Raw genomic sequence first — 20,038 nt, forward strand, 5'->3', positions numbered from 1 at the left:
CCCCGCGCCCCGCGCCGCCCCCGGCGGGATTCGTGGAGGGGAGGGGGCGCGGCGGGCGGGGCCGGGCCGCGCCTGCGCAGTGCGCGCCCGCCGCGCCGCCCCTTCCCCTTCCCGTTCCTTTTCCGTGAGGCCGGGCCCGCCGCCCGCCCCGCCGGGAGCGAGCCGCTGCCAAGCGCCCGGGCCGCGGGGCTGTGCGCCGGCTGGCTGCGCTGCTGCCCGCGGAGAGCCGGGACGGGGCTGCCTTCACGTGCCGCCCTCAGCCGCGTGACAAACGAGGCCTCTGTTAGCGCGAGTGAGGGCGCGCTCACACACAGCGCTCGGGCTCCCGGGGAAAGGCGCCCGTGGGAGAACCCCGCTCTTCCACGGGTGTTCAGTGACTGCCCTGCCGTGAGGGGACAGAGGCTTCGAGTAAAGGTGTTAACATGGCTGCTCTCACAGAACCGTTAGATCACTGAGGTTGGAAAAGACCTTGAGATTTATCTACTTTATCCGCTCGACTGGTTTTCGTTTTGCGGGCTTTTGGTCCATTCAAGTCCATTTTTTAAATGTAGCTCAGGCAGCATCTCTTAAAAATATTGCTTTAAATTGAGTAAGGTCTGCTTTCAGAGCATGAGAGACAGCGTGCTGTATTATTGCACTGAATTTATTTTAGAAGACTTAAGTGGCTTGTTGATTTTCTGTTAGTTTGGGCTGCTAATTGGAAAACACAGTGGGCATTTTTTTTTTTCTTTTAGGCTTGTGGGAGACCAATGCCCCTAAGCCTGGAATAACCAGGAAGTTCCTTTATCGCTGTGGGAATCTCTCTAACCGCTGTGGGCTGTGCTACAAGGCTTGTGGGAAAGTAATTTAACTTTTGTGTGTATTTGTCAGCAGAGAGATTAGTCACAGATTCTTTAACTCACATAAACTCTTCAGGCAATTGATGCTCTATTTTTATCTTGATTTCATGTTGCTCTCTGTCCTGAGAATCTGAAGAAGTTCTCTTAAGGACCACTAATAAGGTCCTTAACTTTTATCTGGTTTTTATCTGTAATGAAGATGGTTTATAATTGTAGTCTAGAGAACAAAGATCCTTGTTAGTGATATGGGGGACAAAAAGTCAAGAAAGGAGCTGGTTCTCAGGCCAGTTTGTTCTTTAGATGTTCACACAGGGCTTCAGAAACAAACTCACTGCTTTGGTTTTCTGTCCATAGTATAGGTGGTTTATGGTCTATTTTGGTCTTAATTTTTAGTTCATAGAACTGCAGTGTTCTCAGTGGTTGTGTCAGCTTTGAGCTACTACTTGATTTCAATCACCTGTGTGTTCTCATTAGCTAGAGTTCAGTTTCTGTACCAGTTCTTAAATGTTGTAAATGCATAGGAAAGAAGGTGATGGGCGATATTGTGGCAATTAGTCCTTATCAGGTAATTATTTCCACCTTGTTCTGTAGGTTGGAATATCATTGCAGGAGCACCGAGGTTAAATGAAGGATGTGATTAGCCAGTTTGCTCAAGCATGTAGAAGTTGAGGTTAATGTGCTTTGCTCCTGTGCTGCTTTCAGCTGTGTTCTCTCTGATTTAGGAGCACACTCAATTATCAGCTGCTTGCAGTGCCAGCCTGTTTGCAGCACACCTTTGTGGATGCATTTGAGGCTGAGCATGGGACATGACAATGTGGGAGCCACGTGGATCTCTCCAGAGGCTCAGTCACACACTGTATTTGAAGCAATGGCTGTACCATACCTACCCTCCTTGCTGAACAAGACTGGAACTCGGCAAAATATTTAACAAGCTGTGTTTTGGATGCTGAGAATAACTAGATCAGCATGTTAGATTTCTTAGTCTTTAAACATGGTAGGAGATAAGATAACTGGGGAGTTTTATTTGGCATGGATTTTGACTGAAATAATGTGTGCAGTTTACCAAACTCAGCAGGTGTGTACCAAATTTCTGTTTGATTCAAGTCCTTTCTGGAGGCAGGAGTTACAACACTGTCTGTGTCCCCCTTTCCAGAATTCTTATGTGCTAGGCACTGAGCAGTTGAATCAAATCAGTTTGCCAGAAAAAAATGAAAAATGGCATGCTTCAGAATGAGTTCTGGCAGGTATGAAAGGGGTAATTGCAATAATAAAAGAGGCACTGTATCTTCTTTACTCTCATATTTCATATGGGGTCCCATGAGAAGATTCACATTTGAGTAGCATCAGTAAAAACAAAATTGCTGGGGTGGGAGAAAAGATAAAGATTAAAAGATTTTTGTCCTCACAATCAGGAGCTTCACTAACTTCATTAATTTCATATGAAGTTTTGGTCTTAGGACTAGCTCTGAGGAGAGAGGTAACTAGAGAAAACTCAATACCTGTGTGGTAGGAAGTGTCTGTATTACTTATGGACTTTGCAGCAAGGTCATTTTCAACTGTGTGTACATGACAGGTATCAGTTTCTATTTAAAATCTGTGAAGTATAGCTCAGGGAGACAAACAACTTGATTTAATTTCTTGTAAGCTGCTTTTAAAATATCTTATATATAAATTTTAACAGATTATTTTCATTATAGATAAGAACAGTACTGAACACTGTATTGTGCCTTCCTAAAGCAATCTACTGTTTTAAGGTGTGTATTAGCAATTTCATAACAAGTGGAGTAATTTTCTGTGTTGGATTCTAAAATTTTATTGAGGAAAGGGATCTAAGACAAGTATCAAATACTTCCTGCTTTAATTAATTTATTATTTAAAGTACTATTTAGCTATTGGGGCTGAAACATTGCCAGGGTGTGCTGGTGCTGAATTCCCTCAGACACTGGAATAGCTGTTCCCAGCTCACATCCCAGTCCCGTTTCCAGCTGAGAAGGAGCAGAGAAGCTGCACATGAGGGATCCTGCCAGGGCTCTGGGTAACTCTGCCCTTGTCTGCCTGAGCCCCTCACAGCCAGAGTAACCCTGGGGCTGCCTCTGGTGCAGAGTTTGAGCCTCTGTCAGACAACACACTCGGGAGGAAGGTGGATCTGTACAGAGGACCAATTCCTTTCTGTGGTAAACTGTCTTCTGGGAAGTCAAATTGCTTTTGAAATAACTGCAGATAGAATTACAGAATTCTGTTTCAGAAAATTTCATTTTAAGTTGTGAGCCATACCACATTATTGCACTTGACAGTTTATGCAAAGTGCCTTTGCTTAAAGAATTGCTTGAGATAAATTCCAAGTACAAATTAAAGCAAGTTGTTTGCCTTTGAATTGCCTATATGAGCATTTATGTTTCCCTTCCTCATTGCACCAGAAACTGCAAAAATAAAAGCCCATTTTTCTTTTTTTTTCTTGGGCTTATATGTTATGCTGTGCTGCTTTATGTAGACCTTGGTAGTGTAAATAAATAGGTGAGAGCTGGGGTTATTTTCTTACCCCAAACTGCTGCAGAAACTGTTCGGCCTCTGCAGAGTCAACAGATCTCTGGACAGTTGCATAATAGTTGCTGGGTGACTGGCAGGGTATGAATCTGACAGGAGTGGTAAGTGTGGTGCTGTTCACACACCTCTTGGCTAAAATCCTGTGTGTGTGTTAAATGGAGACCATGAAGACAAGCAACAAGTGTGTAGGACTTCACAGAAATCCTTCTGCATGGGACCTGCCTGTGTATTGTGGGAAAATGTACTAAAATAGTACCAAATAGAAATCAAATTATTTTCCAGATCTTTAACTTGAAATGTTCTCAGGTTCGTGGGTTTTATTGTCCACCTTTGCAATGCTTTAAAGTAAAAACTTCATGTCTAAGTGGTTTTGGCATGGGCTGAAAATAGAGATGGCAATTTCTTTATCTGCAGGAGAATGTACCAGCATTCAGTCTTCAGAGAAATGGGAGGTAATGCTGGTACAGCATTTGTGCTTTCAAAGGTGAAATTTTAAATGAAACAAATATACTACAGATTAAAGGGTCTAAGATTAATGTAGTCTGATCTTAATTTTAATTCCAAATTTGTGAATTAATTGTTGTACTCTAAGTGCCATATTTCTTGATTATATTCATCCCTTTTTATGCCTAGCCAGTAGGAGATGTGACAGGAATGACCTGGGATGTGTGGAGCAGTTTTCTGCCTTTGCTGTTGCTGGAGGGCTGTCCCTGTGAGATGCTGCCACAGGTGAATGCAGAAGATTCCATTCATTTGGGACTGCCTATATGAGCACTTTTACCAAATGAACACTTGACTAGAAATCTTCATTTTGGTCATCTGTTTACCAAAGCTTATTAAAAGCCTTTTTACTGATAGCATGAGATACCAGTACTGAGATCTGTTGGTTTAGAGCCTTTCCTCTATAAATAGCTTCAGCTGTGTTGAGCCATGGCAGATCTGGAGAGCAGACTTGTAGGTTTCTTCATGTACTCCCTTTGCCTTGAGAAAAAAGAACCTGAATTTGGTGGTTTTCCAGGCAGGATGCAGAAGTTAATTTGCACATGTTGCAAATTTGAGACGTGCTTTCTGCAATGTTGCAAAATTGGAGAAGAGGTATTCAGATTATTTCCATTTGAGATAAGGGCTTCAAACCTTTCAATACTTTGTCTTATTAATGAGATTCTTAGGTACCTGTGATCTGATTATTTAATAATTACTTTGTATTCCTTTGCATTAAAATTGAAGTTTTTCCGGACTGCTAAGTTCAAGTAATAAGCTGCTATAGTTTTCTTAGTATGTGAATAGTAATGTTTTTTGCTTGTCTATAGCAGTGTAAAAGTAGGGAGTGAAACTCAAAATTGTGCAAGTGAATTAAGAAGTTCTAGGTTTAGCCTAGTAGGGACTAGGCTAGTGTGAGTCTTGACTTTTTACTTGAGGCATTGCTACAAAAATAATCTGTAGCTGAGCAAAAGAATATTTAAATTTATTATTTAATCAAACATAAGACTTTGTTTTTCTTTACATTTCCAGAAGCTCTGGTAACAGATCTAGTAGCCCATTATTTAGGATGTGAGTTTGACATGGATTCCTAATTTGTAAGTGAAATGTACTTGGAAAAATCCTCAATAAGTGGTACAAAGCAGTTTTCTGAGCTTCTAACTTCTTAATAATTCTGCTGCAGAAATCAAAATACTGAATAAATTATGACAACTTCTTCATGAATAAATATTTCTAATTGCCACAAAAAGTGGTTGTGCTTAAGTTTGTTAGCTTTAAAGACTTTCTGTCTCCATCTGTTTATATAGTTGCTGTGCATGATGACTGATGTTGCCAGCTGATTCCTTCAGCTCTGTGACAGAGCAGATATAAAAAGCTCTTCATGTATACAGGAGCTGATCCCTCACCTCTTGGTCAGGCAGTCTATAGATACACAGCAATTCTCAGTGCCATGTTTTGGCACTGTTACTGGCAGTATATTGATAATGAGTGTTGCCAGATAATCTAACTGATAAACATTGAATGTGCTTTGTAGGGACTCTTATCCCTGGAACACCACTTCTTGTTTTCAGATGAGTAGGACAAAAAGTAACTCTCTGGAGGCAGCAGGTCTGACCCAAAGCTTGCTGAAGTCAGTGACAAATTAATCTGATTTCAGTGACCTTCCCATCATGGGCCATTCGTGATAGAGGCTTTTGTGGGTCAGTGTGAAGGCTTCTCCTTTCTCAATTCCTGTATCAGTGACAATCTGTGTAAGCAGCTGGTTTGTGTCATTGTGCCATAATCTCTAGCTTTTGATTGCTATTCCCTCATTTCTAATTTAAGAGACAAAAGAGGGCATGGTACAGTTACCCAATCCTGAAATATTTGTGATTCTCATCTCACTGTTAAGTGTGTTTGAAATTAGCTGATGAAAAAGCTGGTAGTGGGAAAGCTGATAGATACACAGGCATAAATCTTCCACAGATGCATTGTGAGCATGCCAGCTTTGTTCTCTTAAATAAGGTTAGGGGGAAATAAAATACTTTAGTCAGTTTGTTTCCTGGAAATTATGTTTTTTAGAAAATTCCTGTCTACTTCATTTAGCATAGCAAATATCAGTAGAAAGTGATTTGCCAGGAGGGAAATAAGAATTGTTTGAAAGTAACATTTACAATTGAAATGGATCTTTTTTGCAACTCTTGGTGTCCTTGGCTGTCTGGCTGAAAATTATACTCAAAATCTTTCCAGCCTGGAATCAAAGCATCAGAGCCTGCAAACCAGTTTTTTCTTGGTTTAATACTCAATTCATAGTCAGAAGTTGTTGACATAAATGTAATGTGTATTGTTTAAATAACAAACATTAAAGCTCTTATGAACTAGAGAATACTAGTCTCCTGTAGTGCTTTTGTTTGCATTTCTATTAGCAAAATCAACTTTAGCCTCTTTCACTTTGGAAGAGTGGCTATGGAAATCAAGATTGTTAAAATATATTTGGATGCTTAAATCTTCTGTGAAATATGTTTTGGGTGAAGCCCAGATACAGAGCATTAAGAATTACCATTCAAATCTGTTGGTATAATTAAAATTGGTATTATCAGCAAACTCCAGGAGTACATTGGCTGGTATTTTTCAACACATGGATTTCTTGGAGGGGAAGAAATAGCTGGTTATGCTAGATGTAAAAGTATGTGTATGTGATATCTTTTCTTGGTCATCTTCCACAGACCTCAGGATTCTTCATGGTGCCCACTGCATGTAGAGATCCAGCACAAAATCACTGTTGGATAGTTCATCCCAGAGGAATCTCAGAATGAGAAAATAGGTCAGAAAAGGAAATATTTCTGTTTTAATTAAATTGTCCTCCTTGAGCACACTTGAACAATTTTTGAAAACACTCTATGGAGTTTTTTGTGATTATTATTTACTGTCTAATCTTGCAAATGTTGGCAAGGTAATGACTAACTTACCTGTTCTACTTCATCTCTTCTGGTTTTTTTTTTATCCTTTGAAAGCCAGTAGGTTGAAATTAAGCTTATTTTGAAGTACTGGAAAGGTAGGGTCCCTGCATATCATTAGTAAGAGATTTTCTGGTTTCACAAGGGCTACTGTGTTGTGGTTTTCTGACTAAATGAGTTAAAATCACCATGGAAGTCGTAAAAGCTTATCCTGGTTTCTTTTGTCTCATCAGCTTTCACATAAGCCTGCTGTTGTTCTTTAGTAAAGGAACACAATGGCAATCTAAATCATGTATGCCTTTAGATTGTTCAGTTCTCATTAGAGGTCAGCTTTCTTGAACAGAGGATGCTGAAATGTTCACCTTGGGTTTTAAGGCTGCATTCTCATTGTGGCATTTACACCAGTGTAACATTGGGCTGCCTAAGCAGAAATTGAGTTTCTTCCTTATGTGACCAAAAACCTCAAAGTAATAGATGAGTAGGTGAAGGATGGAGTTAGAAGCCACTCTCCTTCACTGTTCTCTTCTCCCTAAATACTTTACCCCTCACCTGCACTGAACTCATGCTTGAGTGAAAGTCCATTAATGTAACTCAGTTTTAGGTGCAATTTATTCTTGTTTATTAGATGGCTAATTCAGTGAAGGTTATGTAAGTTAAAGAAGTTAATGGGCCTGTTAACTTAAAGAAAAAACGTCTGTTATGTGGCAAAACACTCATCTTTTTTCTCCCAGAGTCCTAAAGTCACACTAGAATACAGAATATAGGGCACTGCCTCAGGACTTAAAGTAATTCTTAACATTTTGAAAACTGAAGTGGAGGAAGGTGATTGTGTGGGTGAGTTCTGAACAATATAAGATAAGAGAGAACTTCCTTCAAATAGTGTATGAGGCTCAGGAACTAAACAAAAAAAAAATAGTTCTATCAGATGCCCTGTGATAATCCTGACTTTGAATCATTTGATTATTTTGTGCTTGTAAACCAGCACCTGAGAGTTCAAGTAAGGAACAAAAGCAGAGGAGGACAGTAAATCTCATATTGCAGGAAGAGAGAATTGTAGATATAGAAATCATATAATCAGGGATGATGACTGTTAAAATCTCAAGAGGTAGGGTGAAAAGCTGAGGTGAAAAGGGTAGTTGTGTATCTTATCAAAAAGGTGAAGGATTATGCACTGGGGAATGGCAGTGCAATGTTTAAGTTAGGAGTGTGTGACATTCACTCACTGAGTTCTACATGTGGTTCCATGTACTGTGCAAGCAAATAAACTTTTCATTGCCTCAGTTCCCATTAAAAAAAAAAACAAAAAAAAACCAGATGATAATCTATTCCCCACACCTTAAAAATATGGGGAGAACAAATACATTGAGCATTGCTTGGAACTGAGCTGGTTGTACAAACTTGTAAGGTCCTCATACCTGAATTGATATAGGTCAGAAGTTAAGGAGTGTGGGCAGAATGTATTCTTAAAGAGAAACTCCTGAAATTTGCTTTTCTGTTAAACTCATACAGTTTCTTTCCTATCAGACTAGATTTTCTTCAAGAAATATAGGAAAGTCTTTCATTATTTTCCAAAGTGATAAGTAAAATACTTCTTGTCATGAATGTTTATCATTTTCAGAGCATATTCATTTGACTCATGCCTAGGAACAGAAGTAGTGAGATCTAGTGGAGCTGCAGTTCATTAATTTTATGTTGAAGATGATGAAAAATAGAAATTATGCAAGCTTTTGTCAGTTCTGTTGAATTAAGAGAATTCAGAGAAATTAGTATTAGAGGAATATTAGAAGTTTTCTTGGATTAACAAGGACTAACCATGGCTTCATCCATAAGCTACTTTTATGGGTCAATTTGGAGAAAAGGAATAGTTCTCAAATACATTACATTTGTGTTCTGCCAGCAGATTTCATTTCAATTGTTTTCACACTGTATGCTTAATATGTCTGAAAAGAAGTCAGTCTTTCAGCAAAACTTCGTCCAGCAAATTGCATGATGGCAGGTGAAGAGCAGGTAATATAATTTGACCTGTGGTTATATTTGGTTAGAAAAATTTCTGAAATGCTAAGTAAGGTGGAATTACTCAACAAGCAATGAAAATAAATACTAGGATTAGTGTGGGTTCTTTGGTAATATGCCAGTGTAGATATGATTGTGCTTTTTTTTGCTGAGAATGTCAGATCAGCTTGTTTAAAGTAGTGTATTTTCTTGAACTTAGACTTGTTTTTATTTTCTTTTCCTACTCTAGATTGTAAAAGAGCATAAAATTGAGATAAGATGGAGGAAGGTGACTTTATTAGCTCTGTAACTGCATGGATTGCTAATTCCAGAGGACCTCTGGGGAATACAGACTTTGCAGTTGGGCTGTTCCTGGCCTTCCTGTGTCCAGCAGAGGAGCCCCAGGAGGCAGAGCTCTGACTTCTCAGGTGTGAGACTTTCATAAGCTCAAACCCCTTATTGCATCAATGCTTGTCAAGCAGGACTAATCCCAAAGATCAGTGGCAAGCTTTCTGCCAGTAGTTCTGCTCTGGACATCCAGTTCCTGAGCTAAGTCACTACTTAATTTTTAAAATAATGGGCTAGAGCTACTCTTGAAGTATCATGAGTACTCTTATTAATGTGGAGCATGGTGGCAAATTTCTGTCATGGAGCTGGAAAGCCAGTGTAATGTGGAAAAGCCTAGATAACTTCTACATTAGAACAGCTTCAGTCCCTGCTAAACTGTATTTTGATTTATAAAAGATAAGCTATTGAGAATTTGAAAGAATAGAGTTTGACCTATTAAGGTAAAGTTTCCCCACATCTTTCTAAAATACTGATGTTGGCTGCAAGAGTGAAATTTTCATTCTTGAAAGGTGAATGTGAGTCAAGACATTTTTAAGGGGCTTTCATTTTTTCTATACTCAAAGTCTTAAGAAGCTGGGCTCTGTTTGGAAAGGAAAAGCTTTGCACGACACCACTGTTCTGTCCAGCAGTACAGTGTCAGTGGCTTTGCAGTGCTAAGCAGTGGAGAATGCTGCTGATGGACAGCTTCCTTCTCCATGTTTGCATGCTCCAGGGAAAGCTGACATGGCCACTAAACAGTTTGTCACTTCAGAGCTGCCTGGAGAGGGGAACTGCATAGAACAGCTTCCAGGATCAGAACTTTATCCTTTAAACTTCCCTGGATATGAAGTGTGAGTGCTTGTTTTTTAAACACTGTGTTTCCCTAGTTAAAGGGATAAGCATAGGTAAAGGGACTTGGCAGCTGCTTCCCATTTGGGGTTGGAATCTTTACTTCCTTCAGAGCTGGTAAAGTAAAACTTACTTGTTTGCCATAAAAAGAAAGAAGTGACAGGTAACATCATAATGTATGAGGGACTAAAAAACTATGTACTATGATTGCACAGTTCTTAATTCTTATTAGCTTCCCTCTTCCTTCTTCTGTATTTGCATTTTTAATGAAGAATGCCATTTTAGCGGACATTTTGGATGTTTTTAATTTCAGCTTCATCAAATCAAGTTGTTGCACTTGCTCATTTTGTGAAACTTTCCATCCATACCCACCATTTACTATTTTTTTTTCTCACTCTGATCAGACTGTTCAGTTTTCTGCATGGTTTTTCTGTTGGCAGCTGAAGTTCATAATATATTGTTTATATATTGTGATGTCCTAAAGTTCCTGTTGAGAGAAGTATGTTAATATTTTGATTCTCACTTGTCTCTGAATACCTTGTATTTACTGAATGAATGCTATCTTTATTTTTGAAAAGATGCCTTCAATTATTTTTAAATTTGGTTTCCACTGTATAAACTAAATCTCTATTTGCTGCTTTTTAGATTTGTGCTGACAAATATGATGTTTTAGTAGTTTAGTTTTATGTATTTTATTTTTCTCAAATTTTTCTTCTGCTCCAGTGTTTCATGACAGTTTACATGAGCTGTTGCCATACCTCACTTAATGTTTTTCATTAGCATGTGGCTCCTAAACTGACACTCATTTAGATGATATGATAGTTTGACCTGCAAGATAAAGATTAATATGAAATGTAATGTTAAAGTAGCTGTAGTTCTTGGAATGCAATGTCAGGTAATTCAGAGCATTAGCCAAGGTAGAACAAACTGTACTGCTTTCTGAATTCCTGTATCTCTGGTCTGTTGTAAAGATTACTAATCTCTAGAGAAAGATAATGGATCACATGTTTAGTGTAATAGCTTTTTGGGTTTTCTGCTTTATCTGCTAATTTTCAAGTCTTTTAAAGTAAGCTCACATAAACAGGAAGGAAAACCAATATGTATTTACTGTCATATGCTCAATGATACCAAAGCTGTTCACTTATATTCCATGTGCTTCCTAACACAAGTAAGTTAAACCTGGAGTCACTCAAATCATTAGCTGGATACAAAGAGTACTTTAATATGGAATGAATTGCAAATTCCTTGTGTTTCTTCACCTCTAATTTTCCTCTTTGGTGTTTTTGCAGAATGTACAATTCAGGTGCATGTGTGTGGCACTAAAGCACCACGAGTCACACGGAGCAGTGGCTGTCCTTCTGTAGATGATGTCACTTGGCATGGAGTAAGGGTGGGTCACTGTACACTGTTCAGACCCACCTTAGTACCAAACTCATTTGTGGGTTGGGGCATTAAATAGAGCTCCTGTTAAAAAGATGGATTTCTAACATTGGCACTGTCGCTTCTGTTCTATGTGAAAACTTCCTGCTAGTGTTTTTCAAAAAATGTTTGGAAGATTTTTGTGATTTTAGCTTTGTATAGCAGCTCACATGGTTTTCTGGATAAAGAATATGCTAATATACTAGTAGCCAATATTGGCCTTGTGTACATCAGTCCTGTTGTTTCTATTCTAGTGAAAATCAAGTATAGAACTTGCAACACCTGGCAAACAGAAAGAATTGCATTTGCCAACAGGATTGCAGTTCCAGTACAGAAGGTGTTAAACTATGCGGTGACCATTTCTTTATAATCTCTACTTTCTTTGCTTTATATTGCAGAAAGAAGCCATTTATAGTTTTGCTTCAGGTTGGAGCAGCTTCTGCATGAAGACAAATGAATAAATAGATAAATCTCTTTCGTTTCCATCCTTAGCTCTTCATGCTTCAGGAGCTTTGGAAGTTAAACAACTTAAAATTTCAGAGGCACAACTATGTAGTACTGCAAGTAATAAAAACATTTATAAAAGTTATTGAATCAAAGGCAGCTGAGTGAAGGTACACAGCAATAATGGCACAGTACAGATAATAATTGAGGTATTGCCTCAAAAAAAAACAGTGAAGAAAATTATGTGCTTTGAGTGAGAGCAAAAGTACATGAAGGTTTTTACCAGTGGTTATGCAGCTGTGCCCTGCTGCTACACACTGTGACTTGGAATAGTAGAGGGAGACCCAGGATGCTTTGTTACATCATACCTTGGGGTTTTTGATTGTTCTTGAGGTGTTTTCAGACAACTGAATTACCATGGAAAAGGGTACAGGCCACATCAGTGTTTCTGGATTTAATTAGTGCACTTAATTCACATTTTGTTGAATTGTGATGATTTCCTTTAACTTTTTGGAGCGCAGTAGGATAGAAATTGTGATCTTCAATTTTTTGAAGTATAATCAAAAGTCAAATTACTTTTAATAAATCATCAAAGTGCATTGCTGTCCTTACTCTGAGAGAAAAGCTTATTTCCTTGAAATAAGGAAATTTGCATCTAAAAGGCACCTTTGGCTCAGTCAGCTATGTTGATAGTTACTCAGTGTCACCTGTTCCCTGTTAAAGCTTAACCAGTTGGCTAAACTAACATCCATCTAAACCATTGAAATGTAAAGGCTTATATATTAAAAAGCTAATGCTAATTTTCTTTATTTATCATATCTTATTTTTTTCCTAAATAAATGCCAGAAGACTTGAAAACTTTGTTTCCAGATGATTCACTGTAGTTCTCACTCACTTAATCTGAATTTTTTGTCCTGTTTTCCTGCAGTGCCCTAGTAAATTAACAACTTTACACTTACTGGAACAGCCACGAAAGAGTGTTTGACGTTCATGCAGTTCTGCAGAGAAGGTGGTAGGTGTGTTCCTTCTGTGGCCACAACAGGGAGTAAGTGTGGGCAGTGAACCATCAGTGATCTTTGGAATGCTCTTCACCAGTGTACAGAGACAGTTTGGCCCAAGTCTGAAGGTTGTTTCCTTAAGGGAGCTTTATCTCTTGAAAAATCTTAAACTTCTTGACTTATGGATAGAAGAGCAAATCCTTTTCACTTACAGCTGAAGTGTGTTCTTGGGGTGTGTGCAAAAGAGAAATATTAACATAATCTTTTGCCTTTACAAGAACTGAAATTCTAGATTTGGATATAAAAGTCATTACTGTCATACTAACATGTAGCTAACATCTCTCAAGAGTTTTGTTTAAATTACAATGCTCACCTCAAAAGCATGTGTTTGAACTTTTCTCTTGAGGCACTGGTTCTGTAGAAATGTGTAAAGCCAGCTTTCATCTTCCTGAGATATGGAAGTACTGAGGAGATCAGCTGTTGATTGGACTGGATTGCCATCTCCTTTGAACCTGATGATGCCACATAAAGGGTGTAGCTGCACACTAGAGGCACAGATAAAATGTGCACAGTGTGGCTTGGCATGGGAATTACATAGCTCTGGTGCCATAGGTTCAGTCCTGACAAAAAGTACTTGCTGCCATTTATGTTTGCAGCAAGGTTCAATGTTTGCTCCTCTGGAGGGATCCTCTCTAGCCAGTGAATGAAGTCATGATTGAGCTGTTGGTCTAAAAGTGTCTTCTGGGCTCGTGTGGCACCTGTAGTTTGGAACAGCCCTGGGAAATGACTTGATGTAGTGATGACTTGTGTGCTCCAGTGTGACTTCTTGGAGTGAGTGACTGATTTTTTTTCAGTTGACAGACAGTGAACTTGAATTGTTTCATGATGCTGACAAATGAGAAGTATCCCACTTGTCTTAAAGGCAAGAGGAAGTGCAGCTTCTGTTCAGGTCTATTGGTAACTTAACCACTTGTGGTAGGGAATGAAAGACATTTTCCTGGCACTAGTAGATTACTTACATGGAAATAAAATACATTATTTTACATGGTAAACTTAAGAATTACACCTTTTCAACACCCTGTCTCCCACAGTACAAAAGCAAAAGGACAGTCTTACATATGGCTGTTGTCCAAAACAGTGACAATATCCCATTTTTTACTATGAGCATGCAGTCAGCATCCAGGTTTTCATTATGAAACTTCATCTTTTTTGAGTAAGACTTTTGTAAAGATGGGAAAATAATATTGGTGGCTTTGTATTTTAAATATTTTATATATGTATATATCTCCTGATCCTAATAAGTGAAATCTACCAGCAGTTAATCTGATGGAGATCAGGCTGTTATGATGTTTCTTTGACCAGTTACCTTGCTTTCATCTTAGGTCCTGTACTGCTTTATCCACCTCTGTTTCTCAGGTTTCAGTCCCAATATAGATTTTCATTGGTAATGATACCTGTCGAAAATTTTCTGCAAACTAAATAGTTTTTTTAAAAAAAGCCACAATGATGCTATTCTAATATTGTGAGGTATTTTAATATGCTGAAATATATGGAACAATATCTTTCTTGACAGAAGGTATAGCAGTTTAGTTGTTTAAATAGTTCTCAAAAATAAGGGTTTGGGGAATGGGTGTTCTTCAACTAAAGGTGCATGGCACGTTTGTGTATCTTTGACCTTTTACCTTTATCTTCCTTTTCTACTCAAAAGGTCAGTGTTCTCCAGAACTTTTGACTTCTTTTGTTTGTAGCAGCCACTGGATGCTCATATCTCCTTAATTATATGTTTTTGTGTATTGCAAAACAAAAATCAATAAATAAATTTACTTAAGGGGCCATCTTGAAAGGCACAAAGACTGTGAGGCAGGAATTATCAAGTTGATCACAAAAGCCTACCACCTTTACTCCAATTTTCAAACACAATGAAGACTCTCAGTGGCTGAATTGGAAATCTATAATTAGTGTTCAGATTTTTGCATCATTTGGTTCCAAAAAATAATAATGGGAAAATAAAATGGCTGATGCAACTGCTCAGTAGATGCCTTTTTTATATGAGCCAAGATTGTATTTACAGAAGGAATGTCTTCATTTCATATCCAGGGAAATATTTTCCTTCTAGAGCACAACTTCAGAAACCACAGGCTGATCCTGCTGGCAAGTAGGTACACATTAAATATTAGCAATAGCAATGCCATTTGATTGCTTGCCTTCTTTTTGTATAGTAATAGTTATGAAGAACAACTTGCCTTTTCTTCCTCAGTATTTCAATTTAACATTTTTTACAGTGTTGGGCTATGGAACTGCTTAGAACCTTGATTTCTGTTTAAATTATTTTTCTGCTGCTGCAGGAGTATTTAGGAAGGTTTCTATTGTGTTACCTATATCATAAGTGTTCTCTTCTAAAAATCATCTTGTTACTTGAAGTGCTCCAAATAAGGAAAAGAAAAAAGGATACCTGGTGTTTTATGGCTAGGTATTGCTGAATACAGGTTTTATGTACCTGTAAACCAGCTGTACCTGTCTTGAGTCCAAATGGTATTGTGGTCCTCTGGTAATAGCTAGTGAGAAGAACTAAATACTGAATGCTGCTATTTAACTTCAATAGTAGGTACTAATAGAAATTATTTTATGGTCAATAATATCCTAAGTACCTCATTTAGAAGTAACTTTATACTAATTACAGATATTGCTGTATGCAAATGAAGGTTTGTGATTTTCAGTAATTTTGATATCACCTAGCAGGGTTCTTGCCATACCACCAGGTCTGGTTGAAGCAGCCCCTGTGCAATATTCCATGTGCTAACAGTGTTACTGTGTGAGCCAAATGATCATCCTGCCTAACCTGCATTTGGTTAGGCAGGGCAGTTATGGACAGGACTACAGTCTTTGCCTGAAACCTTGTATGGAAATTCAGATAAAAGGGATTTGGTGCTTGTAACAATCACCAAACAACAGATGACAGAAATAAGACCTGTTCTGTTCATTTCCCCAGTTAAGCATGTGTATGTGTGTGTTCTCCCACATCTCTGTTCCCTTGAGTTCTGGTTGGGTGCCACCAGCCTGGGCTACTGCAATCCATGTAATCCTTGAGCTGCCATTCACTGACCCAGAGCATCTTCTTTGGAGCCCACATGATGCATCCCTTGCTCTTAGGTAGAGTGAGTTTGCTTCAGCTGCAAGGTGCTTAGCTTGAATTGTCCTGTCAGTTTTTATTTGCATTGTGTTCCTCTCATTCTGTATTTGGACCAAGCTTATTGATTTAGTAGATAGGTGCTGTTGCTGGTATATTGATTCACTTGCAGTGCCAGCAGGAGTTGTTGGCAGAAGGATCTCCCTTTTTCTTGCACAAGTTGCAAGCAAACATGTAATGCATTCCTCACCATTCCAGAGTTGTTTCGGTTTCTAAGTGTATGAAACTGTTACTACACTGCTTGCTGTTTCTTCTTTCAAAGTTGCTGTACAGCTGCAGTCCCTGGCTTTTTAAAAAGATCACATTGAGTTTTGGAGGGAGATTTGAGCAGCATGGTGAAAGGGCCAGAAGAGATTCCTGTGATGTAAACAGAATTCTGCATCAAGAAGTTTTCCTGGTTTCCCTTTGGTTGGCAACTGTTGTAGTAGCTTTTCTACTCCGCAATCACATGGATTAAGTTGTTGAAAAAACAACTCTGCAGCTTGAATTGAACTGAAAAGGAACACTCTGAAGATGGCTATGAATAATTCAGTTTCCTCTGTTGTAAGGTAGATGAATCAATCGTTTAATTTTTTATACTACATGTAGGAGGAGTATAAAGTGAAGTATGTGAATAAGGAAGGATAAAGTCCACAACAGAAATTAAAATTTAGAATTTAAGAAATATCCTACTTTATGTATTTATTACTTACTTTATTACCAGCTTTTCAGCAGGTAAAGGACAATTGTAATGTTTTCTTGCAAATTTTAGGGGTCAAGTCATTAACCACTTACTATTTAGGATGTTCATCATTAAGCTGCAGCAAATCAAAGCAGGAAGTAAAATAATACAGTGTTTGTCTCCTAAAACTTTAGCATCCTAGAGGGGAATGTGCACTTTTGCCTTATATTGGTATAGTTCTTTGTCTTCTGATGCATTACTGTCTTTTGTTTCTATAGTTTTATTTGTAGTTTGAAACTTTGTGGTGTGTTACAGACATAAAGAAATTCTTAACTGGAGGTTGAATTAGTGTGGTTTATTTTTAGGGTACAAGACTTGAGTAAAGACTTGATGAGGCTATTTAGATGTAAATTCTCAGAATGGAGATTAGGCATGAGGCTACTGTGAATATTCAGGAATTATAGGAAGCTGAACCTGTGTCACCCTTTTAAATTACCTTGGCATAATGCTTAATGATTATCATGGTGAGTAAATACTATTAATGAATAGAAAAATATGGAATAAAATTGATGGCTATTTTAGGGATACTTTAAGGTTGTGTATGTTGCACCAGAACATTTCTAGAGGGAAGAGGATTTTTAAAGCTATTTTTAATTTTATTCTATGTGCAGCAGATCACTAGAGATAAGCACCTGTTAATGACAGTTTGTTTTAAAAACCTTTAAATTTAGAATTCCTGTCTTACTGTTTAGATTGGAGGAAATACACTGTGTGGGATAATATATTTCTGTATATTGAACCTCAGTTGCAGTGCCTTGCAAATATAAAACTTGCTGATGTGGTTACTGTTTTTTAATAGATCATTGACCCGTCAATCAGACTCTGACCATTTCAGAGATAAAAAGCTTGGCTGTCATTGGCTGCTAGGAATAGAGCACCTTTCCACAAATTAGGAAATGGTGTAATAATTAACAGGTATAATGGATATGTGCATTCAGGTTTCAGGTGTATCTTCATGAGTTTTAGCTCTTGTTATCTTTTGTGTAGTTAGTTAAGCCACTGTCTGCCCACTGATAATTTAACTGCAGTGTAAAATGGATTTTTTTTTTTTTTTGTGGCAGTAGAATTTTTCTGAAATAATTGTTAGGTTTTTAGCTCACCTTTTAAAATCTGAAGTGAATTGTTCTTTCAGACTTTTATTTATAACAAGGTGTAGAACCTCACTAACAAAACTCATTAAGTGGGTAGTAATTCTGTTCTGAAGCAGCAAAGCAACAGTTCTTTAAACACTTTTGCCTACAGGGAATTTAGGTAAACTTTATTTTTTTTTTCTGATTTACAGACTCAAAATGATTTTAGGTACTGATGATTCCTGGTACAGGAAGGAGTTTGACATCTTGGACTCAAAAAGTCACTTGGAAATTGCCAGAACAGGTCATTTAGCACTGGAACTATTACACGAATCAGAGAGTTGGCAGAGGTCATTTACCATTCCTAAGGTAATTTATGTTTTGAAAATATAAGCTGTATTTTAATTGCAAACATTCATTAAACAACATCAAGATTCAATTCCTTTGGTGTGATCATAGAATCATAGAACAGCTCAGGTTGGAAAGGCTCTTGGAAATCATCAAGGTCCAAACCCTGTGCCATGGGCATGCTTCATTAGACCAAGTTGCTCAGGGCCCCATCCAAGTTGGCCTTAATGTACTGGCACTGCAAAATGTGAATCAGCAAAGCAAATCCTAAGTTTAGAGAAGTTACAGAACTGGAAAGTTAAGGAAAACTTTCTGAATTTTTGTGTAACTTACAAACCTTTAAACATGTCAACAAGCAAAAGAGAAGTGATACTTAAAATAAGGGGCTGATAAATTACTATATAACTGGACATTTACTAAGTTCATTTGAACTGATAGTAACATTTTCTGTTTGTCACAGACCTGTTGCTAAGCTTTTTGCTTTATGTATTGGTAGCCTTTTATCTACAAAGCTTATTAACATCACTTCTTTGGGGATTCAACCTCACTACCACTGCTTGGTCTTTCCCTTACCTGATCCACTACTTTAGTGTTGACTGTAAATTCTGTTCTTCTGGTTATTTGTGTATTACCATTCTTTATATAACTCAAAGCTTTCACAGCTTTGGGCATTGACTTTTAAAAGTTACCATTTTCTGGGACTAAATTTAAATGTGCAATTGCAGAAGTTTGAACACTCCAATGTTTTAAATGGTATTTATTTGGTTATGAGCATAAAAGTGACCAGTACTAGTCATTGGGTTTTGTAGTTTCTTTGTATTTTGCCCTAATTTTAGTGATGCATATTGCTTTTCCAGTGACAGCAATCATGTACCAGAGATCACTATTTTGGAGTGTTTATGGGTTTTCCATGAGAAAATGAGCCTTGTCAATGTGCAGATTTATTGACCCCTAGTGGGGTTGTTAGGAAAATGGTTGCTAATTTAATTAGTGCTAAATGAAAAATTTGCCTATTTTTCAATGCTGCATTTGTTTCAATGGTCTTTTCCTTCTATTTACAGCTGGATTAGCACTTGAATTTTTTCTGGTGTTCTCTACATCTGCAGAATTGCCTGTTGAAGCAACTTCTGTTAGCAACAGCACACCCAAAACAAGGAGCTGTTATCAGCATTTTAAGGAACAGTCATAGCTGTTTCTGCATATATTAAAATTATAATTATACAGCAGAAATTCTAAAAAATAAAAGGTCTTCTTTTTGTGTGCTGTGTAAGTGGGCTTATTTTTAATTAGCTAGAAAAGGTAGTAATTACATGAGTAGTTTGATACTACATAAATGAATTAAAGTAAATCCTAAATCACCTGCTCAAGCTTTACTGACCTCTTAGTGGTTATTAAATAATTATTTATCAGTAATAACCTGAAACAGTAGTTTCATGCCAAAACAGCATGTAAAATATGGCATTCCTAGCAAACTTTAATTTTAAATATCTCTAGTGTTTTAATAATTTAGTTGAAACTGTAATTTTCTGGGAGATGAAATTATCTCCTAACCATGCTCTGAAGATTTCTTACATTTATTTCAGATGAGTTAAAATCAAGTACTGAATAGTGAAGTCGCATTTGATTGTTTGATTAGCAATAGTAAATAAAGACAAATAGGTCAATAATTAAATTAAAAATAATTAATTTTAACTTCCCTATAATGTGTTTCTGTGTATCAGAATCAGAAACTAGGTGTTACTGTAAATTTTTCTGTGCAAATTTGACAGAAACAAATGCTAAATATTTCTAAAATAAATTCCCTTTTTTAGATTTTATACATCTATTTTTATAGGCTCTAAGTAGTTAAGTAGTGTTTTTACTGGTTAAACTATGAAATACTCC

General features: G+C 37.5%; 1 long non-coding RNA gene across 1 annotated transcript; it reads left to right on the forward strand.

The window, feature by feature from the left end:
• Nucleotides 1-156: 156 nt before the first annotated feature.
• On the forward strand, nt 157-19,424 carry LOC131561594 (uncharacterized). The gene is made up of 3 exons (XR_009275092.1): nt 157-456; nt 18,019-18,175; nt 19,216-19,424. It is a non-coding gene; the product is annotated as an uncharacterized LOC131561594 (long non-coding RNA).
• The last annotated feature ends 614 nt before the right edge of the window (nt 19,425-20,038 follow it).

The sequence above is a fragment of the Ammospiza caudacuta genome, chromosome 9 (genome assembly GCF_027887145.1).
Source record: "Ammospiza caudacuta isolate bAmmCau1 chromosome 9, bAmmCau1.pri, whole genome shotgun sequence".
Classification (NCBI taxonomy): Eukaryota; Metazoa; Chordata; class Aves; order Passeriformes; family Passerellidae; genus Ammospiza; species Ammospiza caudacuta.